Source organism: Heptranchias perlo, chromosome 2 (assembly GCF_035084215.1).
Source record: "Heptranchias perlo isolate sHepPer1 chromosome 2, sHepPer1.hap1, whole genome shotgun sequence".
NCBI classification, from domain to species: domain Eukaryota; kingdom Metazoa; phylum Chordata; class Chondrichthyes; order Hexanchiformes; family Hexanchidae; genus Heptranchias; species Heptranchias perlo.
In genome coordinates this window covers 104,245,933-104,261,953 of record NC_090326.1, presented here as the reverse complement: position 1 = coordinate 104,261,953, position 16,021 = coordinate 104,245,933, and the positions used below count along the sequence as shown (strand labels likewise).

Below are 16,021 nucleotides of genomic sequence, written 5' to 3'. Positions count from 1 at the left end.
GCAAATATTAGCAGTATATTTGTAGGTGGGTGAGCAAATTGCTGTTGAGAATCAATGGAGGAAGGTTGGGTGAGATTTCTGGGAGGATGAAATGATGGCAGCGAGCCGTATGTGAATGGCTGCATCAATTTGCAAAGTTGCGATGATCTGAATGAACGAGAAAGGTGGCAATAGAGGGTGGTTTGCAAGCCAGACCCAGCGAAATAGTGCACTCTTATGTCTGAGCAGAGTGGCGCAGCGGAAGCGTGCTGGGCCCATAACCCAGAGGTCAATGGATCGAAACCATTCTCTGCTAGCATCAAGATCAACTTTTTCACAACTCATTCGATTTCTGTCCACAATCAAAGCAGCGAGGCTGAGAGGCATTGAGCAAAGGGTCAAGTGATGGCAACGAGTGGTGTGGGGAATTGCTGCAATCCATTTGCAAAGTGAAGATCGTCTTCTGTGTGGAGCAGAGAAGGTTAAGGGGAGATTTGATCGAGGTGTTCAAAGTCATGCAGGGTTTTGTTAGAGTAAATAAGGAGAAACTGCTTCCAGTGGCAGAAGGGTCGATAACCAGAGGACACAGATTTCAGGGAATTGAGGCGACATGAGGTAAACAATTTTACGCAGCGAGTTGTTATGATCGGGAATGCACTGCCTGAAATGCTGGTGGAAGCAGATTCAAGAGTAACTTTCAAAAGGGAATTGGATAAATACTTGAAGTGGAAGAATTTGCAGGGCTATGGGGAAAGAGCAGGGGAGTGACACTAATTGGATAGCTCTTTCAAAGAGCCGGTACGAAGGGCTGGATTGTGATTCGATGATTCTATGAAAGCTCTGAAAAGCAAGCTGGCAACAGAGGACGGTTTAAAAACCAGGCACACCGTGGAGTATAGTTTTGCCAGATCGGAGCAGAGTGGCGCAGCGGCAGCGTGCTGGGCCCATAACCCAGAGGTCAATGGATCGAAACCATTCTCTGCTAGCAGTGTGATTAACTTTTTCACCGCACTTTCATTTGATGTCCACAATCAACGTTGCGAGGCTGCAAGACACTTCGCAAAGGGTGAAGTCATGGCAACTGGTCGTGTGGGGACTTCCTGCAGTCCACTTGCAAAGTCAAGACAGTCGGATGTGAAGGCTCAGAAGAGAAAGCTGGCCAAGTGTGTGGTTTGACAGCTAGGGGGCAGTGTTGGCACTCAAGTTCGATTGCTCACAAGCTCAGTATCACTGTGTTTCTAACAGTTTTTGCCGGTATATTTGCAGTTACCTGACAACCACGAAAAGAGGAGGGCGGAAATGGACTTGTGGCACGATAATATGATGACAACTGGTAGTATGTGGACTGCCTGCATCAATTTACAAAGTAAAGATTACCTGATGGGAAGGCTACAAAGACAAAGGTGGAGGAGGGAGTCCTGGACAAAGCAGGTGGAGGGCTTCAACAAGACCATGCTGGCAAGCAGAGTGGTACAGCAGTAGTCACCCATAGCGCTGCAGTGATCAGATTGAAACTATTCTCTGCCCGTAGTCAGGTGAGCTTTTTCAAAGTGCTTGTTTGCGTAATTCTAAAAAGTGGTGTGAAAAGCAAAAGAAGTGATGTCCTTGCAAAGAGAAGAAATTTGTGTTAGCTTTGCAGGGCATTGTGAGGTTGAGAGTGAAACTGACTGGCAGAAAAGTTGATCAGGAGAACATGTGAAGCAAATATTAGCAGTATATTTGTAGGTGGGTGAGCAAATTGCTGTTGAGAATCAATGGAGGAAGGTTGGGTGAGATTTCTGGGAGGATGAAATGATGGCAGCGAGCCGTATGTGAATGGCTGCATCAATTTGCAAAGTTGCGATGATCTGAATGAACGAGAAAGGTGGCAATAGAGGGTGGTTTGCAAGCCAGACCCAGCGAAATAGTGCACTCTTACGTCTGAGCAGAGTGGCGCAGCGGAAGCGTGCTGGGCCCATAACCCAGAGGTCAATGGATCGAAACCATTCTCTGCTAGCATCAAGATCAATTTTTTCACAACTCATTCGATTTCTGTCCACAATCAAAGCAGCGAGGCTGAGAGGCATTGAGCAAAGGGTCAAGTGATGGCAACGAGTGGTGTGGGGAATTGCTGCAATCCATTTGCAAAGTGAAGATCGTCTTATGTGTGGAGCAGAGAAGGTTAAGGGGAGATTTGATCGAGGTGTTCAAAGTCATGCAGGGTTTTGTTAGAGTAAATAAGGAGAAACTGCTTCCAGTGGCAGAAGGGTCGATAACCAGAGGACACAGATTTCAGGGAATTGAGGCGACATGAGGTAAACAATTTTACGCAGCGAGTTGTTATGATCGGGAATGCACTGCCTGAAATGCTGGTGGAAGCAGATTCAAGAGTAACTTTCAAAAGGGAATTGGATAAATACTTGAAGTGGAAGAATTTGCAGGGCTATGGGGAAAGAGCAGGGGAGTGACACTAATTGGATAGCTCTTTCAAAGAGCCGGTACGAAGGGCTGGATTGTGATTCGATGATTCTATGAAAGCTCTGAAAAGCAAGCTGGCAACAGAGGACGGTTTAAAAACCAGGCACACCGTGGAGTATAGTTTTGCCAGATTGGAGCAGAGTGGCGCAGCGGCAGCGGCAGCGTGCTGGGCCCATAACCCAGAGGTCAATGGATCGAAACCATTCTCTGCTAGCAGTGTGATTAACTTTTTCACCGCACTTTCATTTGATGTCCACAATCAACGTTGCGAGGCTGCAAGACACTTCGCAAAGGGTGAAGTCATGGCAACTGGTCGTGTGGGGACTTCCTGCAGTCCACTTGCAAAGTCAAGACAGTCGGATGTGAAGGCTCAGAAGAGAAAGCTGGCCAAGTGTGTGGTTTGACAGCTAGGGGGCAGTGTTGGCACTCAAGTTCGATTGCTCACAAGCTCAGTATCACTGTGTTTCTAACAGTTTTTGCCGGTATATTTGCAGTTACCTGACAACCACGAAAAGAGGAGGGCGGAAATGGACTTGTGGCACGATAATATGATGACAACTGGTAGTATGTGGACTGCCTGCATCAATTTACAAAGTAAAGATTACCTGATGGGAAGGCTACAAAGACAAAGGTGGAGGAGGGAGTCCTGGACAAAGCAGGTGGAGGGCTTCAACAAGACCATGCTGGCAAGCAGAGTGGTACAGCAGTAGTCACCCATAGCGCTGCAGTGATCAGATTGAAACTATTCTCTGCCCGTAGTCAGGTGAGCTTTTTCAAAGTGCTTGTTTGCGTAATTCTAAAAAGTGGTGTGAAAAGCAAAAGAAGTGATGTCCTTGCAAAGAGAAGAAATTTGTGTTAGCTTTGCAGGGCATTGTGAGGTTGAGAGTGAAACTGACTGGCAGAAAAGTTGATCAGGAGAACATGTGAAGCAAATATTAGCAGTATATTTGTAGGTGGGTGAGTAAATTGCTGTTGAGAATCAATGGAGGAAGGTTGGGTGAGATTTCTGGGAGGATGAAATGATGGCAGCTAGCCGTATGTGAATGGCTGCATCAATTTGCAAAGTTGCGATGATCTGAATGAACGAGAAAGGTGGCAATAGAGGGTGGTTTGCAAGCCAGACCCAGCGAAATAGTGCACTCTTACGTCTGAGCAGAGTGGTGCAGCGGAAGCGTGCTGGGGCCATAACCCAGAGGTCAATGGATCGAAACCATTCTCTGCTAGCATCAAGATCAACTTTTTCACAACTCATTCGATTTCTGTCCACAATCAAAGCAGCGAGGCTGAGAGGCATTGAGCAAAGTGTCAAGTGATGGCAACGAGTGGTGTGGGGAATTGCTGCAATCCATTTGCAAAGTGAAGATCGTCTTATGTGTGGAGCAGAGAAGGTTAAGGGGAGATTTGATCGAGGTGTTCAAAGTCATGCAGGGTTTTGTTAGAGTAAATAAGGAGAAACTGCTTCCAGTGGCAGAAGGGCCGATAACCAGAGGACACAGATTTCAGGGAATTGAGGCGACATGAGGTAAACAATTTTACGCAGCGAGTTGTTATGATCGGGAATGCACTGCCTGAAATGCTGGTGGAAGCAGATTCAAGAGTAACTTTCAAAAGGGAATTGGATAAATACTTGAAGTGGAAGAATTTGCAGGGCTATGGGGAAAGAGCAGGGGAGTGACACTAATTGGATAGCTCTTTCAAAGAGCCGGTACGAAGGGCTGGATTGTGATTCGATGATTCTATGAAAGCTCTGAAAAGCAAGCTGGCAACAGAGGACGGTTTAAAAACCAGGCACACCGTGGAGTATAGTTTTGCCAGATCGGAGCAGAGTGGTGCAGCGGCAGAGTGCTGGGCCCATAACCCAGAGGTCAATGGATCGAAACCATTCTCTGCTAGCAGTGTGATTAACTTTTTCACCGCACTTTCATTTGATGTCCACAATCAACGTTGCGAGGCTGCAAGACACTTCGCAAAGGGTGAAGTCATGGCAACTGGTCGTGTGGGGACTTCCTGCAGTCCACTTGCAAAGTCAAGACAGTCGGATGTGAAGGCTCAGAAGAGAAAGCTGGCCAAGTGTGTGGTTTGACAGCTAGGGGGCAGTGTTGGCACTCAAGTTCGATTGCTCACAAGCTCAGTATCACTGTGTTTCTAACAGTTTTTGCCGGTATATTTGCAGTTACCTGACAACCACGAAAAGAGGAGGGCGGAAATGGACTTGTGGCACGATAATATGATGACAACTGGTAGTATGTGGACTGCCTGCATCAATTTACAAAGTAAAGATTACCTGATGGGAAGGCTACAAAGACAAAGGTGGAGGAGGGAGTCCTGGACAAAGCAGGTGGAGGGCTTCAACAAGACCATGCTGGCAAGCAGAGTGGTACAGCAGTAGTCACCCATAGCGCTGCAGTGATCAGATTGAAACTATTCTCTGCCCGTAGTCAGGTGAGCTTTTTCAAAGTGCTTGTTTGCGTAATTCTAAAAAGTGGTGTGAAAAGCAAAAGAAGTGATGTCCTTGCAAAGAGAAGAAATTTGTGTTAGCTTTGCAGGGCATTGTGAGGTTGAGAGTGAAACTGACTGGCAGAAAAGTTGATCAGGAGAACATGTGAAGCAAATATTAGCAGTATATTTGTAGGTGGGTGAGCAAATTGCTGTTGAGAATCAATGGAGGAAGGTTGGGTGAGATTTCTGGGAGGATGAAATGATGGCAGCGAGCCGTATGTGAATGGCTGCATCAATTTGCAAAGTTGCGATGATCTGAATGAACGAGAAAGGTGGCAATAGAGGGTGGTTTGCAAGCCAGACCCAGCGAAATAGTGCACTCTTACGTCTGAGCAGAGTGGCGCAGCGGAAGCGTGCTGGGCCCATAACCCAGAGGTCAATGGATCAAAACCATTCTCTGCTAGCATCAAGATCAACTTTTTCACAACTCATTCGATTTCTGTCCACAATCAAAGCAGCGAGGCTGAGAGGCATTGAGCAAAGGGTCAAGTGATGGCAACGAGTGGTGTGGGGAATTGCTGCAATCCATTTGCAAAGTGAAGATCGTCTTATGTGTGGAGCAGAGAAGGTTAAGGGGAGATTTGATCGAGGTGTTCAAAGTCATGCAGGGTTTTGTTAGAGTAAATAAGGAGAAACTGCTTCCAGTGGCAGAAGGGTCGATAACCAGAGGACACAGATTTCAGGGAATTGAGGCGACATGAGGTAAACAATTTTACGCAGCGAGTTGTTATGATCGGGAATGCACTGCCTGAAATGCTGGTGGAAGCAGATTCAAGAGTAACTTTCAAAAGGGAATTGGATAAATACTTGAAGTGGAAGAATTTGCAGGGCTATGGGGAAAGAGCAGGGGAGTGACACTAATTGGATAGCTCTTTCAAAGAGCCGGTACGAAGGGCTGGATTGTGATTCGATGATTCTATGAAAGCTCTGAAAAGCAAGCTGGCAACAGAGGACGGTTTAAAAACCAGGCACACCGTGGAGTATAGTTTTGCCAGATCGGAGCAGAGTGGCGCAGCGGCAGCGTGCTGGGCCCATAACCCAGAGGTCAATGGATCGAAACCATTCTCTGCTAGCAGTGTGATTAACTTTTTCACCGCACTTTCATTTGATGTCCACAATCAACGTTGCGAGGCTGCAAGACACTTCGCAAAGGGTGAAGTCATGGCAACTGGTCGTGTGGGGACTTCCTGCAGTCCACTTGCAAAGTCAAGACAGTCGGATGTGAAGGCTCAGAAGAGAAAGCTGGCCAAGTGTGTGGTTTGACAGCTAGGGGGCAGTGTTGGCACTCAAGTTCGATTGCTCACAAGCTCAGTATCACTGTGTTTCTAACAGTTTTTGCCGGTATATTTGCAGTTACCTGACAACCACGAAAAGAGGAGGGCGGAAATGGACTTGTGGCACGATAATATGATGACAACTGGTAGTATGTGGACTGCCTGCATCAATTTACAAAGTAAAGATTACCTGATGGGAAGGCTACAAAGACAAAGGTGGAGGAGGGAGTCCTGGACAAAGCAGGTGGAGGGCTTCAACAAGACCATGCTGGCAAGCAGAGTGGTACAGCAGTAGTCACCCATAGCGCTGCAGTGATCAGATTGAAACTATTCTCTGCCCGTAGTCAGGTGAGCTTTTTCAAAGTGCTTGTTTGCGTAATTCTAAAAAGTGGTGTGAAAAGCAAAAGAAGTGATGTCCTTGCAAAGAGAAGAAATTTGTGTTAGCTTTGCAGGGCATTGTGAGGTTGAGAGTGAAACTGACTGGCAGAAAAGTTGATCAGGAGAACATGTGAAGCAAATATTAGCAGTATATTTGTAGGTGGGTGAGTAAATTGCTGTTGAGAATCAATGGAGGAAGGTTGGGTGAGATTTCTGGGAGGATGAAATGATGGCAGCTAGCCGTATGTGAATGGCTGCATCAATTTGCAAAGTTGCGATGATCTGAATGAACGAGAAAGGTGGCAATAGAGGGTGGTTTGCAAGCCAGACCCAGCGAAATAGTGCACTCTTACGTCTGAGCAGAGTGGTGCAGCGGAAGCGTGCTGGGGCCATAACCCAGAGGTCAATGGATCGAAACCATTCTCTGCTAGCATCAAGATCAACTTTTTCACAACTCATTCGATTTCTGTCCACAATCAAAGCAGCGAGGCTGAGAGGCATTGAGCAAAGTGTCAAGTGATGGCAACGAGTGGTGTGGGGAATTGCTGCAATCCATTTGCAAAGTGAAGATCGTCTTATGTGTGGAGCAGAGAAGGTTAAGGGGAGATTTGATCGAGGTGTTCAAAGTCATGCAGGGTTTTGTTAGAGTAAATAAGGAGAAACTGCTTCCAGTGGCAGAAGGGTCGATAACCAGAGGACACAGATTTCAGGGAATTGAGGCGACATGAGGTAAACAATTTTACGCAGCGAGTTGTTATGATCGGGAATGCACTGCCTGAAATGCTGGTGGAAGCAGATTCAAGAGTAACTTTCAAAAGGGAATTGGATAAATACTTGAAGTGGAAGAATTTGCAGGGCTATGGGGAAAGAGCAGGGGAGTGACACTAATTGGATAGCTCTTTCAAAGAGCCGGTACGAAGGGCTGGATTGTGATTCGATGATTCGATGAAAGCTCTGAAAAGCAAGCTGGCAACAGAGGACGGTTTAAAAACCAGGCACACCGTGGAGGATAGTTTTGCCAGAAAGCAGCAGAGTGGCGCAGCGGCAGCGTGCTGGGCCCATAACCCAGAGGTCAATGGATCGAAACCATTCTCTGCTAGCAGTGTGATTAACTTTTTCACCGCACTTTCATTTGATGTCCACAATCAACGTTGCGAGGCTGCAAGACACTTCGCAAAGGGTGAAGTCATGGCAACTGGTCGTGTGGGGACTTCCTGCAGTCCACTTGCAAAGTCAAGACAGTCGGATGTGAAGGCTCAGAAGAGAAAGCTGGCCAAGTGTGTGGTTTGACAGCTAGGGGGCAGTGTTGGCACTCAAGTTCGATTGCTCACAAGCTCAGTATCACTGTGTTTCTAACAGTTTTTGCCGGTATATTTGCAGTTACCTGACAACCACGAAAAGAGGAGGGCGGAAATGGACTTGTGGCACGATAATATGATGACAACTGGTAGTATGTGGACTGCCTGCATCAATTTACAAAGTAAAGATTACCTGATGGGAAGGCTACAAAGACAAAGGTGGAGGAGGGAGTCCTGGACAAAGCAGGTGGAGGGCTTCAACAAGACCATGCTGGCAAGCAGAGTGGTACAGCAGTAGTCACCCATAGCGCTGCAGTGATCAGATTGAAACTATTCTCTGCCCGTAGTCAGGTGAGCTTTTTCAAAGTGCTTGTTTGCGTAATTCTAAAAAGTGGTGTGAAAAGCAAAAGAAGTGATGTCCTTGCAAAGAGAAGAAATTTGTGTTAGCTTTGCAGGGCATTGTGAGGTTGAGAGTGAAACTGACTGGCAGAAAAGTTGATCAGGAGAACATGTGAAGCAAATATTAGCAGTATATTTGTAGGTGGGTGAGCAAATTGCTGTTGAGAATCAATGGAGGAAGGTTGGGTGAGATTTCTGGGAGGATGAAATGATGGCAGCTAGCCGTATGTGAATGGCTGCATCAATTTGCAAAGTTGCGATGATCTGAATGAACGAGAAAGGTGGCAATAGAGGGTGGTTTGCAAGCCAGACCCAGCGAAATAGTGCACTCTTATGTCTGAGCAGAGTGGCGCAGCGGAAGCGTGCTGGGCCCATAACCCAGAGGTCAATGGATCGAAACCATTCTCTGCTAGCATCAAGATCAACTTTTTCACAACTCATTCGATTTCTGTCCACAATCAAAGCAGCGAGGCTGAGAGGCATTGAGCAAAGGGTCAAGTGATGGCAACGAGTGGTGTGGGGAATTGCTGCAATCCATTTGCAAAGTGAAGATCGTCTTATGTGTGGAGCAGAGAAGGTTAAGGGGAGATTTGATCGAGGTGTTCAAAGTCATGCAGGGTTTTGTTAGAGTAAATAAGGAGAAACTGCTTCCAGTGGCAGAAGGGTCGATAACCAGAGGACACAGATTTCAGGGAATTGAGGCGACATGAGGTAAACAATTTTACGCAGCGAGTTGTTATGATCGGGAATGCACTGCCTGAAATGCTGGTGGAAGCAGATTCAAGAGTAACTTTCAAAAGGGAATTGGATAAATACTTGAAGTGGAAGAATTTGCAGGGCTATGGGGAAAGAGCAGGGGAGTGACACTAATTGGATAGCTCTTTCAAAGAGCCGGTACGAAGGGCTGGATTGTGATTCGATGATTCTATGAAAGCTCTGAAAAGCAAGCTGGCAACAGAGGACGGTTTAAAAACCAGGCACACCGTGGAGTATAGTTTTGCCAGATTGGAGCAGAGTGGCGCAGCGGCAGCGTGCTGGGCCCATAACCCAGAGGTCAATGGATCGAAACCATTCTCTGCTAGCAGTGTGATTAACTTTTTCACCGCACTTTCATTTGATGTCCACAATCAACGTTGCGAGGCTGCAAGACACTTCGCAAAGGGTGAAGTCATGGCAACTGGTCGTGTGGGGACTTCCTGCAGTCCACTTGCAAAGTCAAGACAGTCGGATGTGAAGGCTCAGAAGAGAAAGCTGGCCAAGTGTGTGGTTTGACAGCTAGGGGGCAGTGTTGGCACTCAAGTTCGATTGCTCACAAGCTCAGTATCACTGTGTTTCTAACAGTTTTTGCCGGTATATTTGCAGTTACCTGACAACCACGAAAAGAGGAGGGCGGAAATGGACTTGTGGCACGATAATATGATGACAACTGGTAGTATGTGGACTGCCTGCATCAATTTACAAAGTAAAGATTACCTGATGGGAAGGCTACAAAGACAAAGGTGGAGGAGGGAGTCCTGGACAAAGCAGGTGGAGGGCTTCAACAAGACCATGCTGGCAAGCAGAGTGGTACAGCAGTAGTCACCCATAGCGCTGCAGTGATCAGATTGAAACTATTCTCTGCCCGTAGTCAGGTGAGCTTTTTCAAAGTGCTTGTTTGCGTAATTCTAAAAAGTGGTGTGAAAAGCAAAAGAAGTGATGTCCTTGCAAAGAGAAGAAATTTGTGTTAGCTTTGCAGGGCATTGTGAGGTTGAGAGTGAAACTGACTGGCAGAAAAGTTGATCAGGAGAACATGTGAAGCAAATATTAGCAGTATATTTGTAGGTGGGTGAGCAAATTGCTGTTGAGAATCAATGGAGGAAGGTTGGGTGAGATTTCTGGGAGGATGAAATGATGGCAGCTAGCCGTATGTGAATGGCTGCATCAATTTGCAAAGTTGCGATGATCTGAATGAACGAGAAAGGTGGCAATAGAGGGTGGTTTGCAAGCCAGACCCAGCGAAATAGTGCACTCTTATGTCTGAGCAGAGTGGCGCAGCGGAAGCGTGCTGGGCCCATAACCCAGAGGTCAATGGGTCGAAACCATTCTCTGCTAGCATCAAGATCAATTTTTTCACAACTCATTCGATTTCTGTCCACAATCAAAGCAGCGAGGCTGAGAGGCATTGAGCAAAGGGTCAAGTGATGGCAACGAGTGGTGTGGGGAATTGCTGCAATCCATTTGCAAAGTGAAGATCGTCTTATGTGTGGAGCAGAGAAGGTTAAGGGGAGATTTGATCGAGGTGTTCAAAGTCATGCAGGGTTTTGTTAGAGTAAATAAGGAGAAACTGCTTCCAGTGGCAGAAGGGTCGATAACCAGAGGACACAGATTTCAGGGAATTGAGGCGACATGAGGTAAACAATTTTACGCAGCGAGTTGTTATGATCGGGAATGCACTGCCTGAAATGCTGGTGGAAGCAGATTCAAGAGTAACTTTCAAAAGGGAATTGGATAAATACTTGAAGTGGAAGAATTTGCAGGGCTATGGGGAAAGAGCAGGGGAGTGACACTAATTGGATAGCTCTTTCAAAGAGCCGGTACGAAGGGCTGGATTGTGATTCGATGATTCTATGAAAGCTCTGAAAAGCAAGCTGGCAACAGAGGACGGTTTAAAAACCAGGCACACCGTGGAGTATAGTTTTGCCAGATCGGAGCAGAGTGGCGCAGCGGCAGCGTGCTGGGCCCATAACCCAGAGGTCAATGGATCGAAACCATTCTCTGCTAGCAGTGTGATTAACTTTTTCACCGCACTTTCATTTGATGTCCACAATCAACGTTGCGAGGCTGCAAGACACTTCGCAAAGGGTGAAGTCATGGCAACTGGTCGTGTGGGGACTTCCTGCAGTCCACTTGCAAAGTCAAGACAGTCGGATGTGAAGGCTCAGAAGAGAAAGCTGGCCAAGTGTGTGGTTTGACAGCTAGGGGGCAGTGTTGGCACTCAAGTTCGATTGCTCACAAGCTCAGTATCACTGTGTTTCTAACAGTTTTTGCCGGTATATTTGCAGTTACCTGACAACCACGAAAAGAGGAGGGCGGAAATGGACTTGTGGCACGATAATATGATGACAACTGGTAGTATGTGGACTGCCTGCATCAATTTACAAAGTAAAGATTACCTGATGGGAAGGCTACAAAGACAAAGGTGGAGGAGGGAGTCCTGGACAAAGCAGGTGGAGGGCTTCAACATGACCATGCTGGCAAGCAGAGTGGTACAGCAGTAGTCACCCATAGCGCTGCAGTGATCAGATTGAAACTATTCTCTGCCCGTAGTCAGGTGAGCTTTTTCAAAGTGCTTGTTTGCGTAATTCTAAAAAGTGGTGTGAAAAGCAAAAGAAGTGATGTCCTTGCAAAGAGAAGAAATTTGTGTTAGCTTTGCAGGGCATTGTGAGGTTGAGAGTGAAACTGACTGGCAGAAAAGTTGATCAGGAGAACATGTGAAGCAAATATTAGCAGTATATTTGTAGGTGGGTGAGCAAATTGCTGTTGAGAATCAATGGAGGAAGGTTGGGTGAGATTTCTGGGAGGATGAAATGATGGCAGCTAGCCGTATGTGAATGGCTGCATCAATTTGCAAAGTTGCGATGATCTGAATGAACGAGAAAGGTGGCAATAGAGGGTGGTTTGCAAGCCAGACCCAGCGAAATAGTGCACTCTTATGTCTGAGCAGAGCGGCGCAGCGGCAGCGTGCTGGGCCCATAACCCAGAGGTCAATGGATCGAAACCATTCTCTGCTAGCAGTGTGATTAACTTTTTCACCGCACTTTCATTTGATGTCCACAATCAACGTTGCGAGGCTGCAAGACACTTCGCAAAGGGTGAAGTCATGGCAACTGGTCGTGTGGGGACTTCCTGCAGTCCACTTGCAAAGTCAAGACAGTCGGATGTGAAGGCTCAGAAGAGAAAGCTGGCCAAGTGTGTGGTTTGACAGCTTGGGGGCAGTGTTGGCACTCAAGTTCGATTGCTCACAAGCTCAGTATCACTGTGTTTCTAACAGTTTTTGCCGGTATATTTGCAGTTACCTGACAACCACGAAAAGAGGAGGGCGGAAATGGACTTGTGGCACGATAATATGATGACAACTGGTAGTATGTGGACTGCCTGCATCAATTTACAAAGTAAAGATTACCTGATGGGAAGGCTACAAAGACAAAGGTGGAGGAGGGAGTCCTGGACAAAGCAGGTGGAGGGCTTCAACAAGACCATGCTGGCAAGCAGAGTGGTACAGCAGTAGTCACCCATAGCGCTGCAGTGATCAGATTGAAACTATTCTCTGCCCGTAGTCAGGTGAGCTTTTTCAAAGTGCTTGTTTGCGTAATTCTAAAAAGTGGTGTGAAAAGCAAAAGAAGTGATGTCCTTGCAAAGAGAAGAAATTTGTGTTAGCTTTGCAGGGCATTGTGAGGTTGAGAGTGAAACTGACTGGCAGAAAAGTTGATCAGGAGAACATGTGAAGCAAATATTAGCAGTATATTTGTAGGTGGGTGAGCAAATTGCTGTTGAGAATCAATGGAGGAAGGTTGGGTGAGATTTCTGGGAGGATGAAATGATGGCAGCGAGCCGTATGTGAATGGCTGCATCAATTTGAAAAGTTGCGATGATCTGAATGAACGAGAAAGGTGGCAATAGAGGGTGGTTTGCAAGCCAGACCCAGCGAAATAGTGAACTCTTATGTCTGAGCAGAGTGGCGCAGCAGAAGCGTGCTGGGCCCATAACCCAGAGGTCAATGGATCGAAACCATTCTCTGCTAGCATCAAGATCAATTTTTTCACAACTCATTCGATTTCTGTCCACAATCAAAGCAGCGAGGCTGAGAGGCATTGAGCAAAGGGTCAAGTGATGGCAACGAGTGGTGTGGGGAATTGCTGCAATCCATTTGCAAAGTGAAGATCGTCTTATGTGTGGAGCAGAGAAGGTTAAGGGGAGATTTGATCGAGGTGTTCAAAGTCATGCAGGGTTTTGTTAGAGTAAATAAGGAGAAACTGCTTCCAGTGGCAGAAGGGTCGATAACCAGAGGACACAGATTTCAGGGAATTGAGGCGACATGAGGTAAACAATTTTACGCAGCGAGTTGTTATGATCGGGAATGCACTGCCTGAAATGCTGGTGGAAGCAGATTCAAGAGTAACTTTCAAAAGGGAATTGGATAAATACTTGAAGTGGAAGAATTTGCAGGGCTATGGGGAAAGAGCAGGGGAGTGACACTAATTGGATAGCTCTTTCAAAGAGCCGGTACGAAGGGCTGGATTGTGATTCGATGATTCTATGAAAGCTCTGAAAAGCAAGCTGGCAACAGAGGACGGTTTAAAAACCAGGCACACCGTGGAGTATAGTTTTGCCAGATCGGAGCAGAGTGGCGCAGCGGCAGCGTGCTGGGCCCATAACCCAGAGGTCAATGGATCGAAACCATTCTCTGCTAGCAGTGTGATTAACTTTTTCACCGCACTTTCATTTGATGTCCACAATCAACGTTGCGAGGCTGCAAGACACTTCGCAAAGGGTGAAGTCATGGCAACTGGTCGTGTGGGGACTTCCTGCAGTCCACTTGCAAAGTCAAGACAGTCGGATGTGAAGGCTCAGAAGAGAAAGCTGGCCAAGTGTGTGGTTTGACAGCTAGGGGGCAGTGTTGGCACTCAAGTTCGATTGCTCACAAGCTCAGTATCACTGTGTTTCTAACAGTTTTTGCCGGTATATTTGCAGTTACCTGACAACCACGAAAAGAGGAGGGCGGAAATGGACTTGTGGCACGATAATATGATGACAACTGGTAGTATGTGGACTGCCTGCATCAATTTACAAAGTAAAGATTACCTGATGGGAAGGCTACAAAGACAAAGGTGGAGGAGGGAGTCCTGGACAAAGCAGGTGGAGGGCTTCAACAAGACCATGCTGGCAAGCAGAGTGGTACAGCAGTAGTCACCCATAGCGCTGCAGTGATCAGATTGAAACTATTCTCTGCCCGTAGTCAGGTGAGCTTTTTCAAAGTGCTTGTTTGCGTAATTCTAAAAAGTGGTGTGAAAAGCAAAAGAAGTGATGTCCTTGCAAAGAGAAGAAATTTGTGTTAGCTTTGCAGGGCATTGTGAGGTTGAGAGTGAAACTGACTGGCAGAAAAGTTGATCAGGAGAACATGTGAAGCAAATATTAGCAGTATATTTGTAGGTGGGTGAGCAAATTGCTGTTGAGAATCAATGGAGGAAGGTTGGGTGAGATTTCTGGGAGGATGAAATGATGGCAGCTAGCCGTATGTGAATGGCTGCATCAATTTGCAAAGTTGCGATGATCTGAATGAACGAGAAAGGTGGCAATAGAGGGTGGTTTGCAAGCCAGACCCAGCGAAATAGTGCACTCTTATGTCTGAGCAGAGTGGCGCAGCGGAAGCGTGCTGGGCCCATAACCCAGAGGTCAATGGATCGAAACCATTCTCTGCTAGCATCAAGATCAACTTTTTCACAACTCATTCGATTTCTGTCCACAATCAAAGCAGCGAGGCTGAGAGGCATTGAGCAAAGGGTCAAGTGATGGCAACGAGTGGTGTGGGGAATTGCTGCAATCCATTTGCAAAGTGAAGATCGTCTTATGTGTGGAGCAGAGAAGGTTAAGGGGAGATTTGATCGAGGTGTTCAAAGTCATGCAGGGTTTTGTTAGAGTAAATAAGGAGAAACTGCTTCCAGTGGCAGAAGGGTCGATAACCAGAGGACACAGATTTCAGGGAATTGAGGCGAAATGAGGTAAACAATTTTACGCAGCGAGTTGTTATGATCGGGAATGCACTGCCTGAAATGCTGGTGGAAGCAGATTCAAGAGTAACTTTCAAAAGGGAATTGGATAAATACTTGAAGTGGAAGAATTTGCAGGGCTATGGGGAAAGAGCAGGGGAGTGACACTAATTGGATAGCTCTTTCAAAGAGCCGGTACGAAGGGCTGGATTGTGATTCGATGATTCTATGAAAGCTCTGAAAAGCAAGCTGGCAACAGAGGACGGTTTAAAAACCAGGCACACCGTGGAGTATAGTTTTGCCAGATCGGAGCAGAGTGGCGCAGCGGCAGCGTGCTGGGCCCATAACCCAGAGGTCAATGGATTGAAACCATTCTCTGCTAGCAGTGTGATTAACTTTTTCACCGCACTTTCATTTGATGTCCACAATCAACGTTGCGAGGCTGCAAGACACTTCGCAAAGGGTGAAGTCATGGCAACTGGTCGTGTGGGGACTTCCTGCAGTCCACTTGCAAAGTCAAGACAGTCGGATGTGAAGGCTCAGAAGAGAAAGCTGGCCAAGTGTGTGGTTTGACAGCTAGGGGGCAGTGTTGGCACTCAAGTTCGATTGCTCACAAGCTCAGTATCACTGTGTTTCTAACAGTTTTTGCCGGTATATTTGCAGTTACCTGACAACCACGAAAAGAGGAGGGCGGAAATGGACTTGTGGCACGATAATATGATGACAACTGGTAGTATGTGGACTGCCTGCATCAATTTACAAAGTAAAGATTACCTGATGGGAAGGCTACAAAGACAAAGGTGGAGGAGGGAGTCCTGGACAAAGCAGGTGGAGGGCTTCAACAAGACCATGCTGGCAAGCAGAGTGGTACAGCAGTAGTCACCCATAGCGCTGCAGTGATCAGATTGAAACTATTCTCTGCCCGTAGTCAGGTGAGCTTTTTCAAAGTGCTTGTTTGCGTAATTCTAAAAAGTGGTGTGAAAAGCAAAAG

The 16,021-nt window shown here is 46.7% G+C and overlaps 10 non-coding genes across 10 annotated transcripts; all 10 read left to right on the top strand.

The window, feature by feature from the left end:
* Positions 1-223: 223 nt before the first annotated feature.
* trnam-cau (transfer RNA methionine (anticodon CAU)) lies at positions 224-295 on the top strand. Its single transcript has one exon. It is a non-coding gene; the product is annotated as a tRNA-Met (tRNA).
* Positions 296-892: 597 nt separating this feature from the next.
* Positions 893-964, top strand: trnam-cau (transfer RNA methionine (anticodon CAU)). The gene has a single exon. It is a non-coding gene; the product is annotated as a tRNA-Met (tRNA).
* Positions 965-1,902: 938 nt separating this feature from the next.
* trnam-cau (transfer RNA methionine (anticodon CAU)) lies at positions 1,903-1,974 on the top strand. Its single transcript has one exon. It is a non-coding gene; the product is annotated as a tRNA-Met (tRNA).
* A 3,961-nt stretch (positions 1,975-5,935) lies between these two features.
* On the top strand, positions 5,936-6,007 carry trnam-cau (transfer RNA methionine (anticodon CAU)). The gene has a single exon. It is a non-coding gene; the product is annotated as a tRNA-Met (tRNA).
* A 1,607-nt stretch (positions 6,008-7,614) lies between these two features.
* Positions 7,615-7,686, top strand: trnam-cau (transfer RNA methionine (anticodon CAU)). Its single transcript has one exon. It is a non-coding gene; the product is annotated as a tRNA-Met (tRNA).
* Positions 7,687-8,624: 938 nt separating this feature from the next.
* Positions 8,625-8,696, top strand: trnam-cau (transfer RNA methionine (anticodon CAU)). Its single transcript has one exon. It is a non-coding gene; the product is annotated as a tRNA-Met (tRNA).
* A 597-nt stretch (positions 8,697-9,293) lies between these two features.
* On the top strand, positions 9,294-9,365 carry trnam-cau (transfer RNA methionine (anticodon CAU)). Its single transcript has one exon. It is a non-coding gene; the product is annotated as a tRNA-Met (tRNA).
* A 1,607-nt stretch (positions 9,366-10,972) lies between these two features.
* Positions 10,973-11,044, top strand: trnam-cau (transfer RNA methionine (anticodon CAU)). The gene has a single exon. It is a non-coding gene; the product is annotated as a tRNA-Met (tRNA).
* Positions 11,045-13,661: 2,617 nt separating this feature from the next.
* On the top strand, positions 13,662-13,733 carry trnam-cau (transfer RNA methionine (anticodon CAU)). The gene has a single exon. It is a non-coding gene; the product is annotated as a tRNA-Met (tRNA).
* A 938-nt stretch (positions 13,734-14,671) lies between these two features.
* Positions 14,672-14,743, top strand: trnam-cau (transfer RNA methionine (anticodon CAU)). Its single transcript has one exon. It is a non-coding gene; the product is annotated as a tRNA-Met (tRNA).
* The last annotated feature ends 1,278 nt before the right edge of the window (positions 14,744-16,021 follow it).